Source organism: Hyla sarda, chromosome 1 (assembly GCF_029499605.1).
Source record: "Hyla sarda isolate aHylSar1 chromosome 1, aHylSar1.hap1, whole genome shotgun sequence".
NCBI classification, from domain to species: domain Eukaryota; kingdom Metazoa; phylum Chordata; class Amphibia; order Anura; family Hylidae; genus Hyla; species Hyla sarda.
The window spans coordinates 186279690-186293578 of record NC_079189.1 but is presented as its reverse complement, the minus strand read 5'-3'; the positions used below and the strand labels follow the sequence as shown (position 1 = coordinate 186293578).

Here is a 13889-nt window from a genome sequence, read left to right as displayed (position 1 = left end):
ACGCAAAAAACAAGCCCTCATACTAGTCTGTGGATGAAAATATAAAAGTTTTTTGAAGGCGAGGAGGAAAAAATAAAAATGGAAAAATTAAATTGTCTGCGTCCTTAAGGCCCAAATGGGCTGTGTCCTTAAGGGGTTAATAAAGAAAATGGCTCCTAAAAATCCCACCTCTTGGGATCCCCATACTTACTGGGACACTAAGCAGCATCAGCTTGTCCATGAGTCATGGACAAGAGATAACTAATGGACAAGGCTACATGAGCAGACACACCAATCACCTCCCACCACAAGGAGGGACACGCCCCCTTCTCCTGAGAGGATTTCTAACACTGTGAGCTAATGAAAAAATAAAATTTTACAATAAAATCAGGCGACATAGGCATAAAAATTAGATGCACATGGTCAGGAGTAGGTACTGAGTAGCATATTATTTGCTGTGGGACCTGACAGGTAAGCTATAAGGGGTTAAACAGAACAACCTGCAAAAACAGAAACCACATATGGCTGTCGATGCAAAAATAAAATGATTTCCCTCCCTCACGAACTAAAAAAGAAGAGAACATATCTGGTCAAAAAAGGGAAGCAACTGAAAACCTGCAGCCTAGGTAAGAATCCTGCGCCTTTATAGAGCAGAAGGCTGGAGAGCACAGTGAGGACCCGCCATCTCTCCTGCCTCTACAAGCCGCCACGACACCGCTACACTGCGCGTCCTCCACAGGTGACGTGGTGCGCGTCTACAGCGGGGCTGACAGGAGGGAGCAGAAATGGCGGCGCGCTCCCGTCAGGTGGCGCGCTCATGCGGGGACGCGCTCCGCTCCAGCTGTGGCTGTCTGACGTGGCAGAGCTCGCTCCCCTCCTCCCTGTGCTGCCGGCTCCGCTGCAAGTTCCCCACAACTAGAACCGTGCTACGAGCCGGGACGTCACCGCCACGACAGGTAACCACTCAGCGGACACTAAGTGGGGGTGCAGGGGATGTTACCTGAGGTGTCCGGGGACACACCTAATGTGTCAGAAAGGATGCGGACGCTTCTGTGTGACTGGGGATAACGCTGCTCCTAGGTGGGCAGCTGGGGGTCACAGGTATCACAGGGACGGGTCATCGCGATAGCAGCCGGTGCCACGGGCTGTCTGTGCCACTTGTCACTGGATGTGTCTATGGACGAGGAACATATGGAGCCTGGTACCTGGACTCCGGAGCACTCTGCTAGTACCATGTACTTACTAAAAGTTGTCAGAACTTTATCAAGAAGGGTTAATAATACACATGTGGCCCCACACTGTCACAGAGAAGGCTACCTATATGTCTATACATGCATCTACCTATCTATACATGAATCTGTTATATATCTATACATAAATCTATTATATATCTATACATGAAGCTGTTATATATCTATATATGGATCTATATTATATATCTATACATTAATCTGTTATATATCTATACATGGATCTATATTATATATCTATACATGAAGCTGTTATATATCTATACATAAATCTATTATATATCTATACATGAAGCTGTTATATATCTATACATGGATCTATATTATATATCTATACATGAATCTGTTATATAGCTATACATGGATCTATATTATATATCTATACATGAAGCTGTTATATATCTATACATGGATCTATATTATATATCTATACATGAATCTGTTATATATCTATATATAAATCTATTATATATCTATACATGAAGCTGTTATATATCTAAACATGGATCTATATTATATATCTATACATGAATCTGTTATATATCTATACATGGATCTGTTATGTATCTATACATGAATCAGTTATATATCTATACATGAATCTGTTATATATCTATACACAAATCTATTATATATCTATACATGAAGCTGTTATATATCTATACATGGATCTATATTATATATCTATACATGAATCTGTTATATATCTATACATACATCTATTATATATCTATACATGAAGCTGTTATATATCTATACATGGATCTATATTACATATATATACATGAATCTGTTATATATTTATACATGGATCTATATTATATATCTATACATGAATCTACCTATCTATACATGAATCTGTTATATATCTATACACAAATCTATTATATATCTGTACATGAATCTGTTATATATCTATACATGGATCTATATTATATATCTATACATGAATCTGTTATATATCTATACATGAATCTACCTATCTATACATGTATCTGTTATGTATCTATACATGGATCTATATTATATATCTATACATGAATCTGTTATATATCTATACATGAATCTACCTATCTATACATGAATCTGTTATATATCTATACATAAAGCTATTATATATCTATACATGAATCTGTTATATATCTATACACAAATCTATTATATATCTATACATGAATCTGTTATTTATCTATACTTAAATCTATTATATATCTATACATGAAGCTGTTATATATCTATACATGGATTTATCTGTTATATATCTATACATGAACCTATATTATATATCTATACATGAATCTGTTATATATCTATACATGGATCTATTTATTACATATCTATACATGGATCTATATTGTATATCTATACATGGATCTATTTATTATATATATCTATACATGGATCTATTTATTATATATCTATACATGGATTTATCTATTATATCTATACATGAATCTGTTATATATACATGGATTTATCTATTTTTGACATCTATCTATACATGGATCCATATTATATATCTATACATGGATCTATTTATTACCGTATTTATCGGCATATACCACGCATTTTTTAGGCTAAAATTTTTAGCCTAAAGTCTATCTGCGTGTTATACGCCGATAAGCTGCTGCAGTTCAATTATTTAAAGCAGGCGCTTTAAATCAACGAACTGCAGCAGCTTTTGCAGGTCCAGAGACCTGCCGTCGCTGCTCTATTCTCTGCCCTATTCTCTGCCCTATTCTCTGCCCCTGCCTGATCTGGGGTCCAGAGACGGCCGCCTCCACTGCCCCATTGCCTCCCCTCATCCCCGGTTTTATAATTACCTGTTTCCGGGGTCCACGCTGCTTCTGGCTCCGGCGGTGTCCTGTGTTGTTGCTGTGCGTTGCGCAATGACGAGTGACATCTTCAACGCGACGTCACCGTCAGTAGCCCCGGCGCACAGTGACAGCTAAGCACGCCTCCGGAGCCAGAAGCAGCATGGACCCCGGGAAGAGGTAATTATAAAATCAGGGATGGGGGAGGTAATAGGGCAGCGGCGGCTGCAGTCTCTGGATAGCCAGGGGGAGAGAAGCGGCGGCAGCAGGGCTCTAGACCCCAGGAAAGGCAGGGGGAGAGAAGCGGGCAGCAACGGCCTCTCTCCCCCTGCCTTTCCTGGGGGCTTCTGCGGGGTCAGAAACAGTGTATCGGGGTATACACATGCACACACACGCACCCTCATTTTACCAAGGATATTTGGGTAAAAAACGTTTTTTTACCCAAATATCCTTTTAAAAATGAAGGTGCGTGTTAAAGGCCGGTGCGTGGTATACCCTGATAAATACGGTATATATATATCTATACATGAATCTATTTATTATATATCTATACATGGATCTATATTATATATTTATACATGGATCTATATTATATATCTATACATAGATCTATTTATTATATATATCTATACATGGATCTATTTATTATATATCTATGCATTGATCTATATTATATATCTACACATGAATCTATCTATTATATAGCTATACATGGATCTACCTATCTATAAATGGATCTACCGTATATACTCGAGTATTAGCCATTCCGAATATAAGCCAAGGCCCCTAATTTCACCCCAAAAACCTAGGAAAAGTCATTGACTCGACTATAAGCCTAGGGTGGGAAATACATCATCCCCCCATGTCACCATCCCCCCCTGTCATCATCCAGACCCCCGTCATCAACACCCCCGTCATCATCCCCCCATCATCATCCCCCTCATCATCATCCCCCTCGTCATCATCCCCCCCTTCATCATCACCGTCTGTCAATACCTTTGTCATCATCCAGACCCCCCTTTTGTTTTCCACTCACCTTCCCAGGGTGAGCTGGTCCGGCCCGTCCATGCTGCAGAGACCGTCCGGTGGGGAGGGTTAGTCGTTCCGGGCTGTCCATCTTCACCGGGAGGCCCTCTTTTCCGCACCGGGCCGGCCTTGGAATAGTGACGTTGCGTTGATGACGACGCGCAGGGACGTCCATGCGCAGCAGACCACTGTGACGTCCCTGCGCATGAACTTCCCTGCGCAGTGGCGTCAATGCAACGTCACTAGTTCGGGGCAGGCACAGAGTGAAGATGTCCACTCGAGTATAAGCCGAAAAATCATACTGAAAAACTTGGCTTATACTCGAGTATATACGGTATCTATTATATATATATAATATATTAGGAATGACCCAATACCATTTTTTTTAAGACCGATACCTTTTTTTAAGTACTTGCCGATACCAATTACCAATAGTTTTTTCAATGTCATGTGACAGGGGTTTTTATTTAATGGAAAAAAGGGGTGTTTTTAAAAAAAATATTTTTATTAGAGGAAGGGCTTTTTTATATTTAAAAAATAAAGATTTAATTTTATTTAAAAGGGGGGGAAGTGATTCAAGCTTTTTTTAGGGAAGGGGTTAATTCACACTTATTATTTATTTAAATTTTTTTTACACATTTTTGTTCACTTTTTTAAGTCCCCATAGGGCTCTATTACATGCAATCTGTAGATTGCATACACTGATCAATGCTATGCCAAAGCATATCATTGATCAGTGTTGATCGCGGCATCTAAAAGGTTAATGCTGGACCGCGATCAGCTATGACGCGTGGTCAGCTGCTGGGCGCGCTGCATAAATCGGCACCTCCGTGATACCTGCCGGCAGGGGTCCCAGGAGTATCGGATTAGGTATCGGGGACATTTGCATGAGTACAAGTACTCGTGCAAATGTCCAGTATTTGTCCCGATACCAGTATCTGTATCGGGACATCCCCAATATCTATAAATGGATGTATCTATTATATATCTACATGGATCTATTTATCACATATCTTTGATATATCTATACATGGATCTATCTATTTATCTATCATCTACCTATCTATCTATGTATCTATCTATCTATCTCATATCTATCTCTGTATCTATCTATATCATATCTATCTATCTATCTATCTATCTATCTCATATCTATCCATCTATCTAGGACCTATCTATCTATCTATCTATTGTATATCTATCTATCTCATATCTATCTATCTATATCTATCTATCTCCTATCTCTCTATCTCATATCTATCTATCTCATATCTATCTATCTCATATCTATCTATGTATCTATCTATCTATCTCATATCTATCTATCTATCTATCTCATATCTATCCATCTATCTATGATCTATCTATCTATCTCATATCTATCTATCTATCTATTGTATATCTATCTATCTCATATCTATCCATCTATCTATGATCTATCTATCTATCTATCTCATATCTATCTATCTATCTATCTATTGTATATCTATCTATCTCATATCTATCTATCTATCTCATATCTATCTACCTCTATCTATCTATCTATCTCCTATCTATCTATCTATCTATCTATCTATCTCAAATCTATCTATCTATCTCATATCTATCTCTCTCATATCTATCTATCTCATATCTATCTATCCATCTATCTCTCTCATATCTATCTATCTATTTATCTATCTCATATCTATCTATCTATCTATCTCATATCTATCTATCTATCTATCTATCTCATATCTATCTTTTTATCGTCTCTGTGTATTATAACTCTATAAGACAGATATATGCAGATTTTAGTATGTTTGTGGTATTTTCCAAGATATTTTTTAGGTTTTGCACATTTTAATTACTTCTGTGTCTGTACTCCAGCTGATAACATGTATCACTTAACTACTAGAAGGTGATACTTGCTCAATCATTTGATCATCCGACCACTGACTATATCTATAAAAACCCATAGCGTTGGATAGCTTGACAACAGGTATGTTGTACTGTCGCTCCACAAAAAATTTTCACTACCAAGATTACCATTGAAGAGAAACTGAGCGGGGCTTGAGACCCCTGTGCTAGGGTCAGGTGGGGCTGTAGGTAGGTGATCAGTGTTTTCTCTTTCAAGTTTCATCAAGTCTCTTCGCCTCTGGAGAGGTTAAGCTGGATCCCTTTTATACTTTGGTGACTTGTCAACTAGGCATGCTATAACAGGACAATAGAATAGGCCAGGCTAAATTTTTTGGGACCACCACAGTTTTTCTGAAGGAGGGCCACAAGATTATAAACACTTACAGAATATTGCAGAAAGGAGTTTTGCTTTGAATTTATATAAAATTTTGAGCAGCCTGCAAATTTCACAAACAAAATGTGACCCCCGCTGACTTTTGTATTTTTTGTTAGGGTCTATATTTATATGCTGAATATATTAAATGCCGCTTTTCAAGTTTTCAAATACAGGCCCTGAAGTAGACAAGGCATCCAACTAATGATAAATTACTCAAAGGGAAAACCAGTCTCTCAATAGCTTTAGCACAAGAAATTGAGAAAATGGTAAAATCCCCAATCTGTACGCGTTTTTTGGCTTAACCTCTTCCAACCCTAGGACGTATAACTACATCATGGGCGGAAATGCCATAACGCGTCAGGTTATATATTTACGTCCTTTCATTTAAACGCTCTATGATGTGGTAATTGCTTTTTGGTGAAAAATTGACTCACTGCTAATGTCAGGTAGCAGAAATCCTGCTGATGCCAGGCAATTACCCTATAGATCCAGCAACCAAATTTGCATTGCGGGACGTAAAAAGTAAAATTACTAAAGCTGGTGGGTTTAGGGGGGCTGATCTGGACCTCTATAGAGCAATCACAGGGTCTGGACCAGCTAGGCTGATGGCTGGTGGTCACTTACCCTACACTCTTCCGATCGGCGCTCCTGGAAAACAGGAAGCCATTGCTGTATAAGTGGAGTGCCAATAACACTGATCAATGCTATACCTATGGCATAGCATTTATCATTGTGTGTAAAGCAAAAAAATGATTAAATATTAAAATATTATGTAAGTCAAACCACATGGTGAATAGCGTAAACTTAAAAAAAAATCCAAAGTCCAGAATTGCCTATTTTTGATTACATCATATACCAAAAAAAAGGAATAAAAAGCTATCAAAAAGTTTCTTTCAAAATAACAATGGTTTCGATAAAATCTATGGATCACTGCACATAATATTAGCCCTCATACAGCCCTATGAATGGAAAAATAAAAGGGTTATTGTGGTCAGATTGGGACAATTATAAGCAATACTCATAGTTCATAGTTCAAAAGTAGTAGTTGCTAGTAATATCGCTGTAATGGTATTGACCAACAGAATAAAGATAACGTGATGGTGCACTGTGTAGCAGGGGTCCCCAACTGCGGGACCCTTGTGATCATATATCTTATCCCCATCCTTTGGATAGGGGATAAGATGTACAAAGCCGGAATACCCCCTTAAAGTGTACCCGTCAGATCCAAAAAAAAAAAACAATTTTTTTTTAATATATCACTCAGTACCTAATCCTGACCATGTACATATAATTTTTATGTGTCTAGCACCTTTATTTATTTTTTTATTACACTTTTAATTTAGCTCACTATTCTGAATTCCTCTCAAAGGGAGGGGGTGTGGCCTCGCTGTGCAGGTCTCCGCCCCCTCCCTCAGTATGCTGTCTGCTTACATCTCCCCTAGCATTAGCAAAATTGCAACTCCCAGCTTATCCTCACTGACAGTAGCGGGACACAAGCTAAAAGTGGGAGGATTTTGACTCCAGCTATGATCCCAGCTGTCAATCAAGAAAGTGTGTCCATGACATAGATGATGCATGGACACAGCAGGACTAGTATGTGTCCAAGCAGGCAGGGGGGCAGTTGTTTGACTGTTTTTTTCAGTATGAAATACTGAAAATCTTCTAATGAAAGCAATTACAAAACCTATTGGTTTTGCATGCTTTACAACATATCAAAAGTTTTTTATCTGACAGTGCCCATTTAATGCCAATACAACACCATGTCATTAAAAGGTTAAAATTTGGGACATCATTTTGCACAAAATTGTAAGAGCTTTTATGCCAGCTTTCTTGTATAAACATTGATAATTTTTAGTTTTTCATAAAAATGTCATTGGTAAATAGGTCAGATTTTGCTCACCTTTTTTACCTCATTGCCAGTCAGTTAGCATTCTTATGTTTTAATAATTTTAACATAAATTATGCTGCACATTTTTCATGTCTGTTAGGGTACTTTCACACTACGGAAATTCAGCAAGTAATTTCTCTTCTGAATTTCCACAGTTATTTGCGATGTTCACAATGCTCTAGAATCAGTAAATATTTACTTGGCAGTGCTGTCCCAGTGAAAATGTCATGAATCCATGCAGGGATTGAACAGGTTCAATTATCTGATGAAATACAATTCTGTGACTGCAGTAGACGCTGCTGCAAGGGTAATCCGCGCAGAATTTTCTTGCGAAAATTCTGTGTGGAATCCCTGTAGTGTGAATGGGGCCTTACAGAAGAACATGTAATTTAATGGAGATCTACAGCCCTAGACACTTATCCCCTATCCGCAGGAAAGGGGAAAAGTGTCTGATCTCAGGGGTCCGAACGCTGGGACCCCCGCGATCTCCTGTACGGGGCCTCATCTCTGCTGCAGCTCTCCTGTGCAGGAGGCGTGTCGGCCGCAGCATGAAGTGTGCTCACAAACTTTGCACGCTTCTTACTCACCTCTCATGTCTGGCATTAACCCTTTATATGCCACAATCAGTTCTTATCGTGGCATCTAAAGGTTATAATTACGTGTGTCAGTTTGAGGGCCTGATCAGGACCTCTGCAGTGCAGCAATTTCTGATCAGTTAAAATGGCAGCCAGAGGGCTTCACCTTATCACTGTGCCGCATATAGCTAGCCCTCTGATACAGTCTGCCTCAGGCACACTGTACAAGTAGAGCACCAATCGTACTGATACCTTTTTTGCTATGGCATAACACTGAACAGTACAAGCAATTGAATGATTTCTTATAATAGCCCCCTATTGGGAGCATATGAACAGTAGCGGGGTATCGGGAAAGTTTCTGTTTTTTGTTTTTTTGCCCAGACTTTCTTTGAATACAAATAAATGATCCTGCCAGCTACTTTAATGGTATGGATTAGTTTCTATATGAGGTTACTGTATATAGAAGGACACTCCAAGCTCTGTGGAGACATTAAACCAGCAAGAAATTCTAAAACATTTAATTTCCAGAACCTGCAGAACTATGGTGGGCTATAATATTGGCTCCATGGGGGAGATTTTTCAAAACCTGTGCAGAGAAAAACCTGACCAATTGCCCATAGTAACCAATCAGATTGCTTCTGTTATTTTTCAAAGGCTTTAAAAAAATGAATAAATGAAATAAGCGATCTGATTGGTTGCTATGGGCAACTGGTCCATTTTTGCACCCTGACTTCTACAGGTGGCTAGGAGTCAACCCATACTGCCTTTGGAGTCAGTGAGATCCTACAACTAGACTCCCATCAGACATATCATAATACACTATGCGATGCAAGGAGGCATTTTCAAGTGAGACAATGTGGGTTTTTAGGGTATAAAGTAATGGCTGTAAAGGGTTTTTAACCCTAAATCTTTACAGCAGAATTTGGTTCTTTAATAGGAAAGAGATGTTTGTGCTCCACTAGGATTAACAAATGTTCGAGTTTGCATATAAAACAAGTGACCTTATAGAGGTTGTCTAAGGTAGATAACCCCTTTAAATTCAGTTTGGCTGGTGCAGAGCAACTCCTGTGCCCTGTTTTTGAACTATTGTTTATACAGTGTCATTGTGGCAAGCAACATGATTTGTGTCACCTATTGCAGTAGCTGTGACCCACGTATCAGGCATGAAAGTTACATCAACATGACCTTTACGTTACTGTTAATATGGCCGTAGTGATTTTCCTTGTTTTTCTGACCAACATAATCTTACTATTTCCTTATGGGTCTAGGTTAATTGTCAGCTTAGTTGTGCATTTTAGGTATTCATCATGGAGGAGATTTATCAAGGGATTTAGAACTCTTTTTTGCTTACAATTGTTGCACAAAAAAGTTGCAGGTGGGCCTAAGCTTAAACTTTTGTCTGTACACTAAAAAATTCAAACAGCCATACCAAAGGCAAGTTCAGTCTTCAGTTTGCAGTGGTCACAAATTTATCAAGTGCCGATGTCTCACAAAAAGTGAAGTCGCAACCCTTTCAAAACACTGATAATGTACTGGTAACTGGCTGAGAATAAAAATTGGGGGAAACACATTTTTTTTTTATTATTTATGAAAAACGTGTGGGGTTCCCCATATTTTCATTCTCAGCCAGATACCAACCAAGTAGCAACAACCTGACTTTATCAGGGTGGGCGAGGACCATTTTTATTGGCCCTCTGCAGCATAAGTAATGCCAGCCTGTTACTTCACAGAAGCGCCATTTTTTACGCTCTGGGCCTGTTTGTACCTACTCTTCTCGGTACCCCTGTGAAGCTGGGTACCGGGGTAATAATTGGGGGTTAGCACTAGCTGCTTTTGAGGATAACACCAAGCCCTGGCTTAGTAATGGACTCCGTCTATAAGACGGCTTCCTCTACTAAGCCTGTAATGTAAATGAAAAATAAAAAAACGCAACACGTTTAAAGAAAACTTTACTTACCATTCCCATACACCATTTTGGCACCACAATTCTGTCATGTTAATCTATTTTTTTTTTTAAGTCAGATTTATGAAATTAAAGTTGCACAGTATACCTTTTTTGAATGCAGTATAAACAAGACATAGCAGACAAACAGCATGTAAGCAAAAACTAAAATGTAGAGCTAAAATTACTATATCCCATGCGCTACAATAATAAATACACTATCACTGAACAAAGACTCAAGCAAAGCCAACTTAAAGGTAGTCAACAACAGAACATCTTGACTGATGTCTACTCCAGAAACTAGCTTTATTACCACTTTCACCAAGGACGATGTAAAATACTGCAAAATCTTTTGAAAATACTCCTATTAGATATATAATTATCAAGAAGGCCAGCATTTAGCTTCAGAAAAGCCAATACCTTTTAGAACATCTTGACACCCAGCAGACTACAGATTAGAGGGGTACTCCACTGGAAAACATAATCTTTTTTTAAATCAACTGGTGCCAGAAAGTTAAACAGATTTGTAAATTACTTCTATTAAAAAAATCTTAATCTTTCCAGTACTTATTTGCTGCTGTTATGATCCACAGGAAGTTCTTTTCTTTCTGCCTGACCACAGTGCTCTCTGCTGACACCTTTGTCCATTTTATGAACTGTCCAGAGTAGGATTAAATCCCCATAGAAAACCTCTCCTGCTCTGGACAGTTCCTAAAATGGACAGAGGTGTCAGCAGAGAGCACTATGGTCAGACAGAAAGGAAATTCAAAAAGACAAGAATGATATGTACATGAAGGATTAAGATTTTTTTTAATAGAATTAATTTACAGATCTGTTTAACTTTCTGGCACCAGTTGATTTAAACAAAAAATGTTTTCCAGTGGAATACCCCTTTAAGTTTACATTGCTTTTGTGCTCTGTCCCATTTTGGGTCCGTTTGTCTTTTTTTTTTTTTTGCACTGAGCAGCCCCAAAACTGGTCAGAGCACAACTGTCACCACTGGATCCCGGCGGATCCCATTGACATGAATAGGGTCCATCAGGGATCTATCGGAGAAAAACAATAGGACATACAGTATTTTTTTTCTCCACTAAACTGCTGTCGTTTCAATGGACTGGCAGAGGAAGCGGCATATAATGGGGCTAAATGGCAGTGTGAGAAAGGCCAAAGGTTGTGTTCTTGTGTTCTCATGCAGTTTTTAGATTGCCAAAAATACAAACTTCCAACATTGAATCAGTCTAGATTGAAAGGAATAGAATTAGAATCTGTTAGAATAGTCTGTATTTTATGAAGCCATCACCACCAATCAAAGAATTCACCTTAGGTTGTTTTTACATGCAGCGGTGTCAGCTGTCCGGGTGCTGCCCCCAATTAGGGGTGACTAGGTTTTCAGGGACGCTCACCTGGTTGAACGCTTAAAGTGCAGAGAGAAAAACATTGTCTCCTAGGACAACTTCATGACAATTGTGACAAGATTTGTTTATCTCTGCTCTAGGTGACATAGCAAAGTTTAATTGAAAATTGATAGAATGTACTCTGAATTATTCAAATCTGTCTTAGAATTTGCAGATTAATATTTAGTAGTCAACTCTCCAATAGTCTTTGTTGTTTGTCACATTCCGAGATATGACCAGCACTCTAATATTAATAATAATATTAATAATTTATATAGCTCTAATATATAAGTGATGCACTCCCAAATTACAAGAATATGTCAAATTCTATTAACCCCTAGAGGATGCAGGGCCCAAATGTATGCCCTGTCTGCCTGATAATTAGTAAACCAGGGCGTACATTTATGCCCCGCAGCATGTATAATCTATGCAGTGATTGCAGGAGCTGTGTTTGCTTCATAGAGTGCAGGTCCCAGGTGATCTTCTCCTAGACGGCAGGGCAGCTCCAGCGATCTTTTCCTCTGGTCTGCCTTCTGGCAGACTTTAGAAGAGGATCACCAATATTGCGGATCAGTGCTATGCCTATGCATAGAACTGATCAGTAATAGTAATTAGGGCTGGGCGGTATGACCAAATATGTGTATCACCATATTTTTTTAACTTACGGCGGTTCCACGGTATATAACGGTATTTTCACCCTCCCCCCAAATCATGTGACCCACCAGCGCTGTTCTGCCCCCCGCCCCAATCATGTGACCCGCGTGCGGTGTTTGGCTTCCCCCCCCCCCAAATCATGTGACCCGCCAGCACTGTTCTGCTCCCCCCAATTAATGATCAGCCCAGGGGGGTACTACTCACTTATGTCACCCGCAAGCACTGCCCTCCTCCCCTTTGTTGGGGGCCGCCGGTGATGGAACTCACTGTACGCCAGTGGTCTCCAACCTGCGGACCTCCAGTTGTTGCAAAACTACAACTCCCAGCATGCCTGGACAGCCAACGGCTGTCCGGGCATGCTGGGAGTTGTAGTTTTGCAACAGCTGGAGGTCCGCAGTTTTGAGACCACTGCTGTACGCTGTATCCCTATGCCCGGGCTGCAAAAGATACAGAAAATAAACTTTAACTTACCTACGTCGGCCGCACGCTGGGGACTGGAACGTCGGACAGCCATCAGCCTATCACCGGCCGGAGCGATGTCCCGCCTGGCCAGTGATAGGCTGAGCCCACTGTCATGTAAGAAGCCGGCCAGAGCTTCTTACATGACAGTGGGCTCAGCCTATCACTGGCCGGGGCGGGACATCGCTGCGGTGGGTGATAGGCTTACGGCTGTCCGACGTTCCCGTCCCCAGCGTGTGGCCGACGTAGGTGAGTTACAGCTTATTTTCTGTATCTTTTGCAGCCCAGGCATAGGGATACAGCGTACAGCAGTGGTCTCAAACCTGCAGGCCTCCAGCTGTTGCAAAACTACAACTTAAGCGCTGCAGAATCTGTAGCCGCTATATAAATATATAAAACTCCCAGCATGCCCGGACAGCCGTTGGCTGTCCGGTCATGCTGGGAGTTGTAGTTTTGCAGCATCTGGAGGTCTGCAGGTTGGAGACCACTGGCGTACAGTATAGAGTTCCAGCGCCCGGCGGCCCCCAACAAAGAGGAGGGCAGTGCTTGCGGGTGACATATTTGAGTAGTACCCCGCTGGGCTGATCATTTATTGGGGGGGGGGGGGGCAGAACAGTGCTGGCGGGTAACATG

At 40.1% G+C, this 13889-nt stretch overlaps 1 protein-coding gene across 4 annotated transcripts in view; it reads left to right on the top strand.

Annotated features, from left to right (window-relative positions):
• Window positions 1-335: 335 nt before the first annotated feature.
• The window catches only part of SEC24D (SEC24 homolog D, COPII coat complex component), a 124789-nt gene continuing 111235 nt past the window's right edge, over window positions 336-13889 (top strand). For 2 of the 4 annotated variants that reach the window (XM_056565677.1, XM_056565671.1), the window contains exon 1: window positions 738-935. The gene's annotated coding sequence lies outside the window, so the exon portion shown is untranslated. Of the gene's footprint in view, window positions 451-737; window positions 936-13889 lie in introns of those variants that run through there. The other 2 variants (XM_056565687.1, XM_056565714.1) reach the window with 2 other exon arrangements.